Source organism: Panthera pardus, unplaced genomic scaffold, assembly GCF_024362965.1.
Source record: "Panthera pardus isolate Hobbes unplaced genomic scaffold, ASM2436296v1 HiC_scaffold_24, whole genome shotgun sequence".
Classification (NCBI taxonomy): Eukaryota; Metazoa; Chordata; class Mammalia; order Carnivora; family Felidae; genus Panthera; species Panthera pardus.
This window is the reverse complement of record NW_026526810.1, coordinates 6684272-6696355: the sequence shown is the minus strand read 5'-3', so window position 1 is coordinate 6696355 and position 12084 is coordinate 6684272. Positions and strand designations below refer to the sequence as shown.

At 43.1% G+C, this 12084-nt stretch overlaps 1 long non-coding RNA gene across 1 annotated transcript; it reads right to left on the bottom strand.

Moving 5' to 3' along the window:
* Nucleotides 1-187: 187 nt before the first annotated feature.
* On the bottom strand, nucleotides 188-10557 carry LOC109273375 (uncharacterized). The gene is made up of 3 exons (XR_008416980.1): nucleotides 10064-10557; nucleotides 8347-8475; nucleotides 188-883 (listed from the first exon to the last, which is right to left on the bottom strand). It is a non-coding gene; the product is annotated as an uncharacterized LOC109273375 (long non-coding RNA).
* Between the last annotated feature and the right edge of the window lie 1527 nt (nucleotides 10558-12084).

Here is a 12084-nt window from a genome sequence, read left to right as displayed (position 1 = left end):
TACATCTTTAAAAGGACAGTAGGTATGACATCTGTCTCTTGTTATTTACTACGTTAATAAAGAAGCACATATGATATTATGATACTATGAGTTGGTCTTATCAGCATTTTAATGATTGTATTTTATTTTTTAATTTTTTATTATGTTTTATTTCTTTTTGAGAGAGAGAGCGAGAGCGTGAGGGAGGGGCAGAGAGAGACACACACACACAGAATTCGAAGCAGGCTCCAGGCTCTGAGCTGTCAGCACGGAGCCCGACGTGGGGCTCGAACTCACGAACTGTGAGATCGTGACCCGAGCCGAAGTCGGATGCTTCACCAACTGAGCCACCCAGGCACCCCTTTAATGGCTGTCTTTTAAAGTGCATTTTACATTATTGACTTAAAATCATTTTTCCTAAGACAGGTTCAGAGGCTTCATCAGATCTCCGAGAGAATCCAGGGGGCTTGGAATCTTTGGAAAGATCCTTGCCGTCTATGTGGAAAAAGCATAGGACAGTGCTGACCCTTCCTGGACAGGGCACGAGGCACACTTGCTTCCAGATGACAGACCCATTCCCCCGAGTGTGGGCTCCGACTCAGAACCCTTCCAATCAAAGCACTATTACCAGCGACGAGTGCAACTATTACCAAATGATGTTTGCTTGAAGTCTTTTATGCCTATGGGAACCCTCTGAGGTGGATTTTTCTGCAAACGAGGATTGTAGCAATAGTTATCATTTACGGAGTACTGGGTATCTTACGTATTTTATCTCACCAAAACGTGTCCCAATCCCATGAGTTGGGTGTTACTTGATATGAAGAGTAGCTTAGGAGGTGGCAGAGACAATTTTCCCAAATCTTGGCTCCTTCCAGGATTCGCACACCAACAACGGCATCTTTTTCTTGAGAAAGAGAGAGAGAGAGAGAGTAAGGGTACCAACGTTCATGGAACCTGTTGTAGCCCCCAGATACTAACATAAAGTCAACATTTTATCGGTATTGTAATACATGGCACTTAACACTCAAGCTTCCACGTGGTCTTGTCTGGTAGTTATTGGCTGCTCCGTTGTGGCTGTTGAAAACAGAAGACTAAGAGGGAAAACCGAAGAACTAAGTGGAGAGGGAAAGACGGGTTCTAAGCAGGATCGTTTCGATGACTGTTACCCCCATGCAGTGTAGAAAATGTCAGCATGTCTCGCGTCCCTCTCTTGAGGTAGGGCTTTTGTGCTAGGCACAGAGGTACCAGGGAGCTGAAGAAGCCAGCCCGTCTCCAACGGGCTTCACAAGTTGGGAAGAGACTGCTATAAAAGTTGTACCCAAAATAAAAAGTAAGATGGTAACCCTAGCTGACGTTTATCAAGGACTGCCATATGTCAAATACTTTTCGAAGTGATTTACAGGCATCAAGTCATTTAATCCTCGAAGTAACTCCAAGAGCTGAGCGCTACCATTATTTCCTTCATCGTACAAACGAGGAGACGGAGCCAAAGAGAGATTAAGCCAGTTGCCCAAAGACACACAGCATGTAGTGACAGAACTGGGATTTTGACCAGAGGACCTGCGCTAAACCCCCGTCGCTCAGAATAGACCAAACGTTGTGAGTGCAGCGGCATCGGTGATGAAAGAAAGATGAATTCTGATTGAAAACCACAGGTCACCTTACCAAGCTGTGTGTGATATGCATTTGAACACTTATTTGGCTTATTTGACTCAACAGATATTCCCTGAGTCCCTACTATGATAGTATTGGCTTCTTCTAAGCGATGCACCAGCTCTGCTGTTCCGGAGATGTTTTTAACCATTTCTCACCTGACCAGTGGAAGCAAAGTGATGATGGGGAGAACCAGGGGGCCATTTAAATGTTATGTAAATAGTAACAATTTCGCGTACACTTTCTATCAAAAAAGTGGCTTTACAGGCCAAAGCAATTTTTTTTTTTTCAGGCCAAAGCCATTTTAAAAAAAGGAGAGTATCGCCCGGGAGGAGAAATCCCAAAGAGTTTGGAAGGTATTTAAATGTGTTCACTGTGGGATTTGCTCCCACATTCGTATACATTAACCGTTATATGTAGTTTTAAAACTTTAGAGATGCATTTTGCATGAAGAGAGATCACTGCATGATTTTTTTTTTTCACATTTTCAGGACTCCTACTTTATGCTGTACTTGGAGTTGAGAGAACACTTATGTCCAATATAATGCTCTGTCTTTTCACATTTCCAATAAAAGATTTATTTTCTTGAGAAGTCGTTTCTCTCCTCAACCAGGGAGGGTTTCCTTCTTATTATTTAATTTTTTTCACTTATTTTATATTTGTTTTGAACATAGTGTGAAGCATTCAAATAATTTCGGCCATGGAAATGCCTGTTCAAGATGAATGTCCTTCGTTTCTCCATTGGGTTTCTGAAATGATCTATTTGGACTCTGTTGTTGCTATTATCCAACTTACGATTTTTTCCTTCTCCTAAGAGTACACTCGATGGGATGCCGTACTAGTGGGAAAAGGCTAATTTTCTCTTTTGAAGTTTTTATCTTAATTAGTTAATATACAGTGTTATGTTCATTTCAGCTGTATAACAGAGTGATTTAGTAATTGCAGGCATCGCCCAGCGCTCATCGTGACTAGTGTCCTCCTGAACCCGAACCCGTTTCACCCATCCCCCTACCACCTCCCCTTGGGTAACCATCGGTTTGTTCTCCATAATTAGGAGTCTGATTCTTGATTTGCCTCTCTCTTATTTTTTTTCCCTTTGCTTGCTTGTTTTGTTTCTTATAAAAGGCAATTCTTTTCTTTTTTTGGTGAAAGATTGTACTTTGAAAAAATCATGAAAAGATCTCGATTTAAATAGGGAACATATTCATGTTCACAATTTAGGAGGTACGAAATGACGAACAAATTCTCTTAACCCACCTTGTCCACTCTGCACCTAGTTACCTTCTCAGAGGCAAACATGTAACTAGCTTAGATAGTATTCCAGAGATATTCCAGTAAAGTACAACTATATACATGTAAAAGGTGAATTTTCTGACTCAGAGTTGGTTAAGAGCTCAGATGAGCCCTTTAGGAGTCTATGTCTAGGGTATGCGTCAGACTAAGAACTATCACAATCAATTTTAACTTTCAGGATATAACATAGTTTACCCCTAACTGGATCAAAACCTTTTTCTGGACTGTGGTGGAAGGGAACCCTCCAAGTTCTCAGGGTTGAGGTCGTAACAGCGAGTCAGGCATAGGCCAGGTAAGGGTTAGAGCCATCACCGGGAGATGCCAAGTCAGGCCAGAACAAATACCAGATTGGCAGTGACTCTGAAATTCAAGTTCAGAAAAACTGATGAGATAAAAGCAAGATGAGGGAAACTATAATTCATACATCAGAGGTCCAAACAAATCAGGATTTTGGAAGAATGAACCTCTTTTCTCAGACCAGCCCAAGAGAATGTCTCTCTGGAAGGATACTGAGATCTTTGTATTAAAGACTCCCACCATGCCTACTTACTTTTACAATCAAACCTTGGTTTAAGAGTGTAATTCTTTCCTGAAACATGCTTGCAATCCAAAGCACTTGTATATCAAAGCGAATTTCAAGAACTGTTGGTTCAGTCGTGATCATGTGATGTTCGGTGTCAGGTACCCGACTGCCATCGCAAGCCAACGCTCGTTTATCAAGTTAAAATTCATCACAAATGTCTGATCCTCTTGCGGAACCCTCGCAGAACAAGTTACTCGCAATCCAAGGTCTTACTCTCCTTCGAACACTCCATAACTGATCAGGGCTCGCCACATCCTTCCCGGAAATAAACCCTGCAGTTTTCTTTGACTCCACGAAAGTGGACAAAAGCCGGGCTCCTGATGTCAGAGGGGCTGGGGTGGGAAGGTTCAAGGCGAGGGGGACCCCACGGCGGGTGGACCTTATTGCGTTTTATTATTAGAAAGAGACTGGTTCCGTGGTTGTTTCTCTTAAAACCGAATTTTCTCGTCACCCCGCAAACTGCCCCTGATAGTTTGTTTCTAATAGTTTGCCCATGATCAATTCTCTCTGGCCTTCCCCCCTGGTTGTCTTCAGGTCTTTAACCCTTTGCTGGTTTTGCTTCCTTTTCTCTGTGCTTTCCTTTTATTTCATTGGACTTTAACCAGCCATACACAAACATCCCAGCTAATCTTTCCAAATTAGCACAGCACCAGCTCTGGAGGTTCTCATTAGATGTGCAGCTGAGATGTATCAGATCTCATTTGCCTAATATGGAGCCTAACTTTGGGCACCTGGCCCTTGCAGTAGGGGGTAAGGAAAAATAGGAACGGGTCTTTTGTCACTGCTATGCAGACTCACTAATTTGCTCCGCCTAATAAAATTACAAATGAATACAGCTTTATTCACATTGCCTTTATAGGTTATAATAACCTTGGTACCCCATAACCTCCTGCTAGCTGAATTAATCAGATCATATTAATATTTCTTCTTACTTTCTTTTAACTGGTTCTTCTCTTAATTAAAGGGGCCAAAGACGTAAACAGGGTAGGTGACTAGAAACACGGCGTCAGGTTATAAACAAGGCTCATTAAAAAGATGGATGTGCAGGCCGACTGCAAAAATTGCTTACTTTGCAAGTGTACATTTTGTAATTTCCTGACGACTAAAAGAACTAATGCCAGATCCCACCCCCCTCCCTTTTGCACATGTATAAAAGATGATAATTTTTGAATACCGGGGTGGGAATGGCAAAACCGAGGAACCTATTCATCAACCAGAATAAGGTCTTTCACATTATAAGACTCTGAGCTCCTTCCCCACAAGCCTACAAACGTGAAATATATTCAGAAGTGGAGAAAGAAAAGAAAAAAAAAAAAAACACAGGAAATGATTTAAAAAGGAAAAAAGAAAGATGAGGAACTTTTAAGAGAGAACGTTACACATATTACACCGCAGTTAAATTTGAAAGAGAAAACGAGGGTCTTCTTAAAAGAGGAGTAAATCTTTTGAACTTGCCCCTGTTCAAGAAGGTGGGGGCGACACACACACGTGTTTGCCTGCACACGCAGGGCAACAGAGAGCTTCATCTTTATGCATGAGAGCAAGAATCATTAAAGCGGACAGTCTACACTAGCAAGCTCGCGGGAAGTTGTAACTACAAAACAGAGCTGGAAATGGTACGGTGTGGGAAATTTAATTCGGGCGTGTTTTCCATTGTTGTAAATGCTTTGCGTCCACTCGTACGTTGACACGATGGTGTGCCTACGCCACGATGCTGAATAGGTTCAGAGGCATAGAATCGATAGGCGTCTTACAGGTGGATTCTAGAAGCCACGTGTTTACATTTGATGCATTCGTAATATCTACATATTTATGTTTATAATTCATGCTTTTATTTGTACACTCCCACACGTACAGACGCTCCTCCGGTCCCAGTTCTGGTGTTTTGAAACTTTTGCCCCCATTCGCATCCCCAAGCAAGAAGGCGCCCGCATTTTTATCCTGGCAGCAATCACTGGCAAAACCCAAGCTCTGATTTCCTGTCCTTCCATCTCCCTTCTCAACGAGAGAGAAAGTCGTTCTGACAGGATGATGCACAGCAAGACCAGGCAAGACCTCACTTCTTCATGAATAAATTAGAGATGAAAGTTTAACTGATCCCCTTGCATTTTTATGGAAGGACCTCATCCTAATTTACCTAAATGCTTTGAGTAAAAGGAAAGAAAATGTAAGAGGCCAAGGTGGAAAGGTTAAAATCTGCGTTTAAAGGGAGGGGTTTTTTTCAACACACCACAACACACGGACGCCGGATGCCAGCAACTGTTCTAATGATTCCTTACTCAAACATGTAAGGGAAAAACCAAAGAAAGGAAGAATTTTCTTTCTCTGACAGTATTGCTTCTTAGAATGAAATGCTGCAGGTGTGACCAACGATTCTTGGTTCAAGAAATTCCTCACAGATAGATTTTCTATACATATACACGTGTCTGTGTGTGTGTGTGTGTGTGTGTGTGTGTGTGGATTATATATATAGCAAACACAGGAGGGGAGACTGAACAATCTGTATTTAAGGTATTATTTTCCTCAATGGAGCTCAAACTCTGTGGAAATGGCATTTGTTTTTCATCAAACACTTCTAGGATATGCTTCAGCGAGTGACCTATTTCAGCATTTTCTCCACTGATGCATTTTTAGTACTAGGCAGGCAGGCCAGGAGATGGGGTGCGGGGCCCAAGTATCAGGTTTTCCCATATAGGATCAGACCAGTTGGGCTAATGGTTTTGGAATCCCGCCTCTGGCATTGGCCATTACCTGATGCTTCAGAAGCCAGGAATGAATTTGCATGACCCCAGCCCTTGAGATGTCCCCTGTGGAAAAATAGGAAATTGGCGAGTAGGATCATTTCACGGATGTGCTGAAGTTGTCATTCTTAGAAATCTGTGGCTTCAGCTCTGTGCCTGGGAAGTTCACCTGCAAATGCATTTTGAGCGGTTCCCATCTGCAAATTGCTGGTTTTATAGGGAGAGGAGGAAGGCTGAGAGTCCATTCTTAGTCTCCCTTGCCTTTGGCTATTGAAAAGGTTGCTAAATACCATGTCCCGATAATATTGGGGTTGGATGTGCAAACTCGTCAGGCATGACTGAAACAGCGAGAAATAATACTGTTTCGAAAGGGTCCAAGAAGAAAATTAAATCATTCCGATCCACTGGTTTTTGTTTTGTTTTGTTTTAATGGCAGTTTAGCATGCAGTTATTAAATGGTAGAGAAAAAAGAAAAAGAAAAGAAAAAATGGAAGCAAATCTATCCATGTCATGATTCCACTATGCCCTTAAAACTTTAAGGATGCTTGAGGTTGTATATGTGTGCTTTAGGTTTTAAATTACGTCTCCCTGGCATAAAATCATTGTGACGTCTCATCGCGCCTTGTTCTAATAAGGTAGACTTTCAAATCTTGTCCGTGGCCGGTCACAGACACATTTTGAATGGAGCCTTTTTAATTGTAAGTTTTTCAAAACTGTTACATCCGTTTCAAAAATAAATAAACCTCAGGGATAATACAGACTGTTTTCATCCCCTTTCCACAGGATCCCATATTTTAATAAGCATTCTAAGTTAGTGATAACCAAAAGCTGTGTGACTGGAGATCCTTATTTTATATCCTGGTGGGTTGTTTTCTTTTGTTTGTTTTTTGTTTTTTGTGGGTTTTTTTTTTTGCTAAAATGACTAAAGCTTCTGCAATATTCACTGTGATCACCTTTAAAAATTTTGACATCTTAATTAGCGTTGGGGGGGGGGTGTTAGAGACCATTTTTACCAAAGAGAAGCACAGCCTTTTCAAAGAGTCCCACAGACTGGCTATGTATATTTTTTGAACGTTAAAAGTCTTTTTTTTTCCCTCCCCACCCCCCGTCCTCTTTTGATTATTTTTCTGGAATGAATGTCTGTTTCCCTTTCACCATTTGCCGTTACAGGAGTATAATTCCATGATCCCTTTCTTCTCCATGCAACTTCCTCTAAACAAAAGGACACAATAAATAAACACAGGAGATAAGACAGTTCCCCCCCCCACCCCCACCTCCCAACCCCCTTCCCTTGAATGTCTTGAGCAGCCGGAACCACTTTAGTCCTTCAAATATTGTCCTGAATTAGTATCCACGCCGATGCAGTGAGGCTAGAGTGTATAATAATGCACACTCCCAACTGTAATATGTGTATTGATATATATTTTTTCTAGTTCTTTTGGCAAACCTATCTTGCTGACTATACTGATGAAGGTTGCAAGTAATTGTGTACGCGTTTCTGTGAAAGATAAATGACCTTCCTTCCCAAGGACGCTTGGCCAGGCCTTAATCCTGAGCGTGTGTGCGCGCGCGCGCGTGTGTAACTGTTTTTTGAAGGCCTGACAAGGCATTTTGATCATTTCCTCATTTTGAGGCCTACCCACGGCCTCCTCCGTGGCCCCCCTCTCTGAAACGTTATTATTCTGTCGTGAGCCCTTCTCTGGCCAGGATGTTACTTCATTTCCACCTTTTGTCTCAGCCTGAATGTGAATGATGTTCTTTCGGCAATATACGGCCGTTTAAACTCCCCGTTGCTGCCTTACATAAATATACAACACCCGTCTCGCCCTATAACTCACTTTAGGCCTGGAAAAATAGTGACTTCCTTTATTGGTCAGATTCTCCCGCAATTCCCAACAGCTGTATGTTCTCACCTTTGAGGATCCACTCCGTCCGATTTGTATTTGTCTCAGCACTACGGCTGTGGATTGCCAATAAAAACGAGTCCCATTTTTATAACCCCTGAGAACACAGGGGCCGGCTTTCCGGAGACACGGATACCCCCGCCCACCCCCCGACCCCCCAAAAACAAACAAACCAAACCTCCCCACAACTTACCAAAAAGTGGTCTTTTTGTCTCAAGGACAGATGGCCTTTGAAGCGAGTGGGTCGGGGATTCAGTAAGGCATGAAACGTGGTCTCTGGGCCCATTCATTTCCCTCAAGAAAATCCGTGTTTATTTGCTTCCTTAAGAGAACAAACGGGGTGACAGGGCATATCATCATTAAAGTGACGCGTGCTCCTCGGTATATGGGATACCCATATATGCAAGAGACTGTCTAAAAGGAATACCAAAATTCACATTCCGTTAGTTCCTTCACCTCTGCTAAGAAGTTCAGTTACATCCCTGTGCCTCTGAATTGAGAGGGATTTTTAAATGGGTGGATTATATCGGATTTATGTATTTATTCATTTGTTTGTTTTTAAAGCTTATTTATTTTAATTAGAGTTTCTCTCTTTCTTTTCTTTCTTTCTTTCTTTCTTTCTTTCATGAGAGAGAGAGAGAGAGAGAGAGAATACAAGCAGGGGAGGGGCACAGAGAGGGAGGGAGACACAGAATCTGAAGCAGGGTCCAGGTTCCGAGCTGTCAGCACAGAGCCCAAAGTGGAGCTTGAACTCACCAACCATGAGTTCATGGCCTGAGCTGAAGTCCAACTCTTAACTGACTGAGCCACCCGGGTGTCCTTTGAATTTATTTCTTAAAGGAGATGATGTAGGAAAAAAAAGTTGCTTTCAGAATGGAAATCACTACACAGTCAAAAGGTGGTAGTATAATGGCTAAAAGCACTGCATTTAGTTATGGATGCTCACGGGTTGTGGAACTGAGCTCCATTTCTGCTTAAGAACTGGAGAATTTGGAACAACTTCCTACATGTATCTGAGCCTCAGTTGCTACCTCTGTCAAATGGGGGCTCACTACGTCTCTGTCCTGTTTTGCGCATTAAAAAGAAAAACTGCATTAATGAGTAAAGTCCAAAGTGCTCTACAAATGGAAGATCACATTTTTTTTTGTCCTCTGTAATAAAGTTGTGGCTAATATATACAACTTTTATTCTTTTAATTCATTCATTTATTTTTGAGAGAGAGACAGACAGAACACAAGCAGGGGAGGGGCAGAGACAGAGAGGGAGACACAGAATCCGAAGCAGGCTCCAGGCTCCGAGCTGTCAGCACAGAGCCCGACTCGGGGCTCGAACTGATGAACCTCGAGATCATGACCTGAACTAAGTCAGACGAGTAACTGACTGAGCCACCCGGGGGGGCCCCGTACTATATGCAACTTTGAAATAGCAATGTTCTGGAAAAGCAGGGGCATGAGATGGAGAAAATGAAGACCTTGGGCATCCTGGATTCGTGCCACAAAACCACACACTGAAGGGAAAGGGCAAGAATATTAAATACTAACGCGTCAAAGCTGCACTTAAAAAGGACGTAAACTCGAGGAACAGGGAAATTTGCCAGATTAAAGTCAGTGACACCCCTCTATTTTATGACCTCGCAGCTCTCCACAGGAGGAAGAAGGCTGACTGCTGACATACAGCATGTGTTAGCAGAAGGGACTGCCTGCCAGCTCTTTGCCAAGTGCACACCGACAATTGTTTCTGTCGTGCGCAAAGCTCTGGCTTTGGGAGGTGTTTCCTTCCGTGCTCCCAGCATCACCCCCGAAGCACGACTGATGACTTTGGAAAGGCACCTACCTGTGCTCAACCCATTAAACCTGCCCCCCCCCCAAGGCGGCTCCCAAACGGACTCACATGATCTTTTCAGTATTTACCCCGAACGCGGCCGAGGAACGCACGGTCTCTTCATGTCTACACCTGCTCCTCGGATGGATGCGCAGAAGGAGCTTCTTGTAAGTTCTCTTCTACGCCCCCACGTCGGACCCAAATCTCCAAAACTGTCCCTCGGAGGAACTGAACCTTTTCTTCGGGTCAAACTGCTCCCTTGTCAGTGGGGAAATTTTTCTGCTCCAGGTGAAATGTTACCAAGTACGTTTCCCCCCACGAAGCCCTGGACTCGAGCTGTTTTATTTATCTGACCGATCCGAGGACTGTAAAACGTGCTGTTGCACATTGTAACATAAGCCTTTTTTTTTTTTTTTTTTTTCCTAAAGTGTGCCCTGAGTATTTGCAATTGTTATCAGGCCCAGATGTATCCAAGTGTCAGCGAGGAGCTCTGCTAGCTGGTTCAGATATACAGAATGTAATTAATTAGCTCAAAGGCCTCTGCTCCAAGTTTGTAGTAGAAGGAGCGCCTGAGAATAACCATTTGCTCCTCTCCCCTCCCTCCCCTCCTCTTACCCCCCCCTCCCCTCCAAAATGGTGGCAAAAGGTGAGAATCTATTGTTCGTGATGCCGAAGGTCTGAGAAAGAGCAGATTCATGTTTCGATGGAGATTCCCGCCCCCCCCCCCGCCCCTCCGTGGCAAAAGTTAGCTGGGGGGGAAAAAAAAGATTAATAAAAAGCTGGGAGCGGAAGTGGACGGGTTGAGAGGGTCTCAAAGGGGACAAAGTGGTCCTCGCTGCATTTTAAGACGGTGTGCTGAAAATCCCAAATCACATTATTTTTGCTTTCTTCTCCGTCCAGATTCTCCCTTCTAGACCTTCAACTTTTAGAAACGTGTCCAAGAAGGAGCGTTTGCATTTTATAGGCAACGCTTCCCAACCTGTGCCCCGTCCAGTGCGCTGTGCTAGAGAAAAGGTTCTTAGGTACCAGGAAGAAAGCAAAAAAGGTATGATGCAACCAAGGATGGGCGTATGGTAAGCTGAGCTGCATTCTTAAGAGCACTGATCAGTATATTAGTTTCGGGGCGGGGGGGGAAGGCACACCAAACAAAAATAGGGGAGTCGTTTACCCAATGCAGTACACATTGGTGAAGGCCGCGTAATTCCTTCCTGACCCTTGCAGGAAATCAGTTTATGCCCTGAAGCATGAAATTTGATTGTAATTATTTTAGCTTGCTCGGCTACATATGTTATTGATGTTCTTTCCTAAAAATCACCAGCCTTTTAGAAACCCTGCCATAGTACTTGACTCCATGACCTGTAAGGTATACATAATAGAAAATAAACCATGCAGGGTTTCTCTATTGATTGTTCCACAGAAACTCTCTCTTCCTAAAGAGCAAAGCCCCAGTGTTCTTATAATAGTTGTATATAAAAACAAGACTCTATTTACAAACGTCTCTATGCTTCTAAAAGCTGCAAAGTCCGTATGAGTTAACCAACTGCCTAGAAATCTCATGTATTCTGAGAAAATCCAAAGTTCCATAGAGACTTTGCCCTTCGCTTAGAAAATGTTGTGTCCTATTGGGGGCGGGGGGGGGGGGGTTGTTTGTTTTGTTTTTACAATTACAGTGAAGTGACAAGTTGGGACAATTATCCACATGACAGAGGTCTCTGAGTGTGTTACTGAAAATACACACTGAGGTGAAGATCCCATGAAGTTACATGTATTTATCAAAGTTTTTTTTTTTTTAATGTTTTAATGTTTATTTTTGAGAGAGAGAGAGCGAGCACGAGTGAGGAAGGGGCTGAGAACGGAGGGAGACACAGAATCTGAAGCAAGCTCCAGGCCCTGAGCTGTCAGCCCAGAGCCGGATGTGGGGCTCGAACCCACAAAATCATGACCCCAGCCAAAGTCGGACGCTTAACCGACTGTACTTATCAAAGTTTTCAAATAACTTTCCAATTCCTCACTTTGCCTTCCTGCTGAATAAATGAGTGAAGATGCTAGTCTTGTAAATAAATAATAAATCAGTCAGATAAGCCAGGTAAAATCAGATTACAACTTCCTG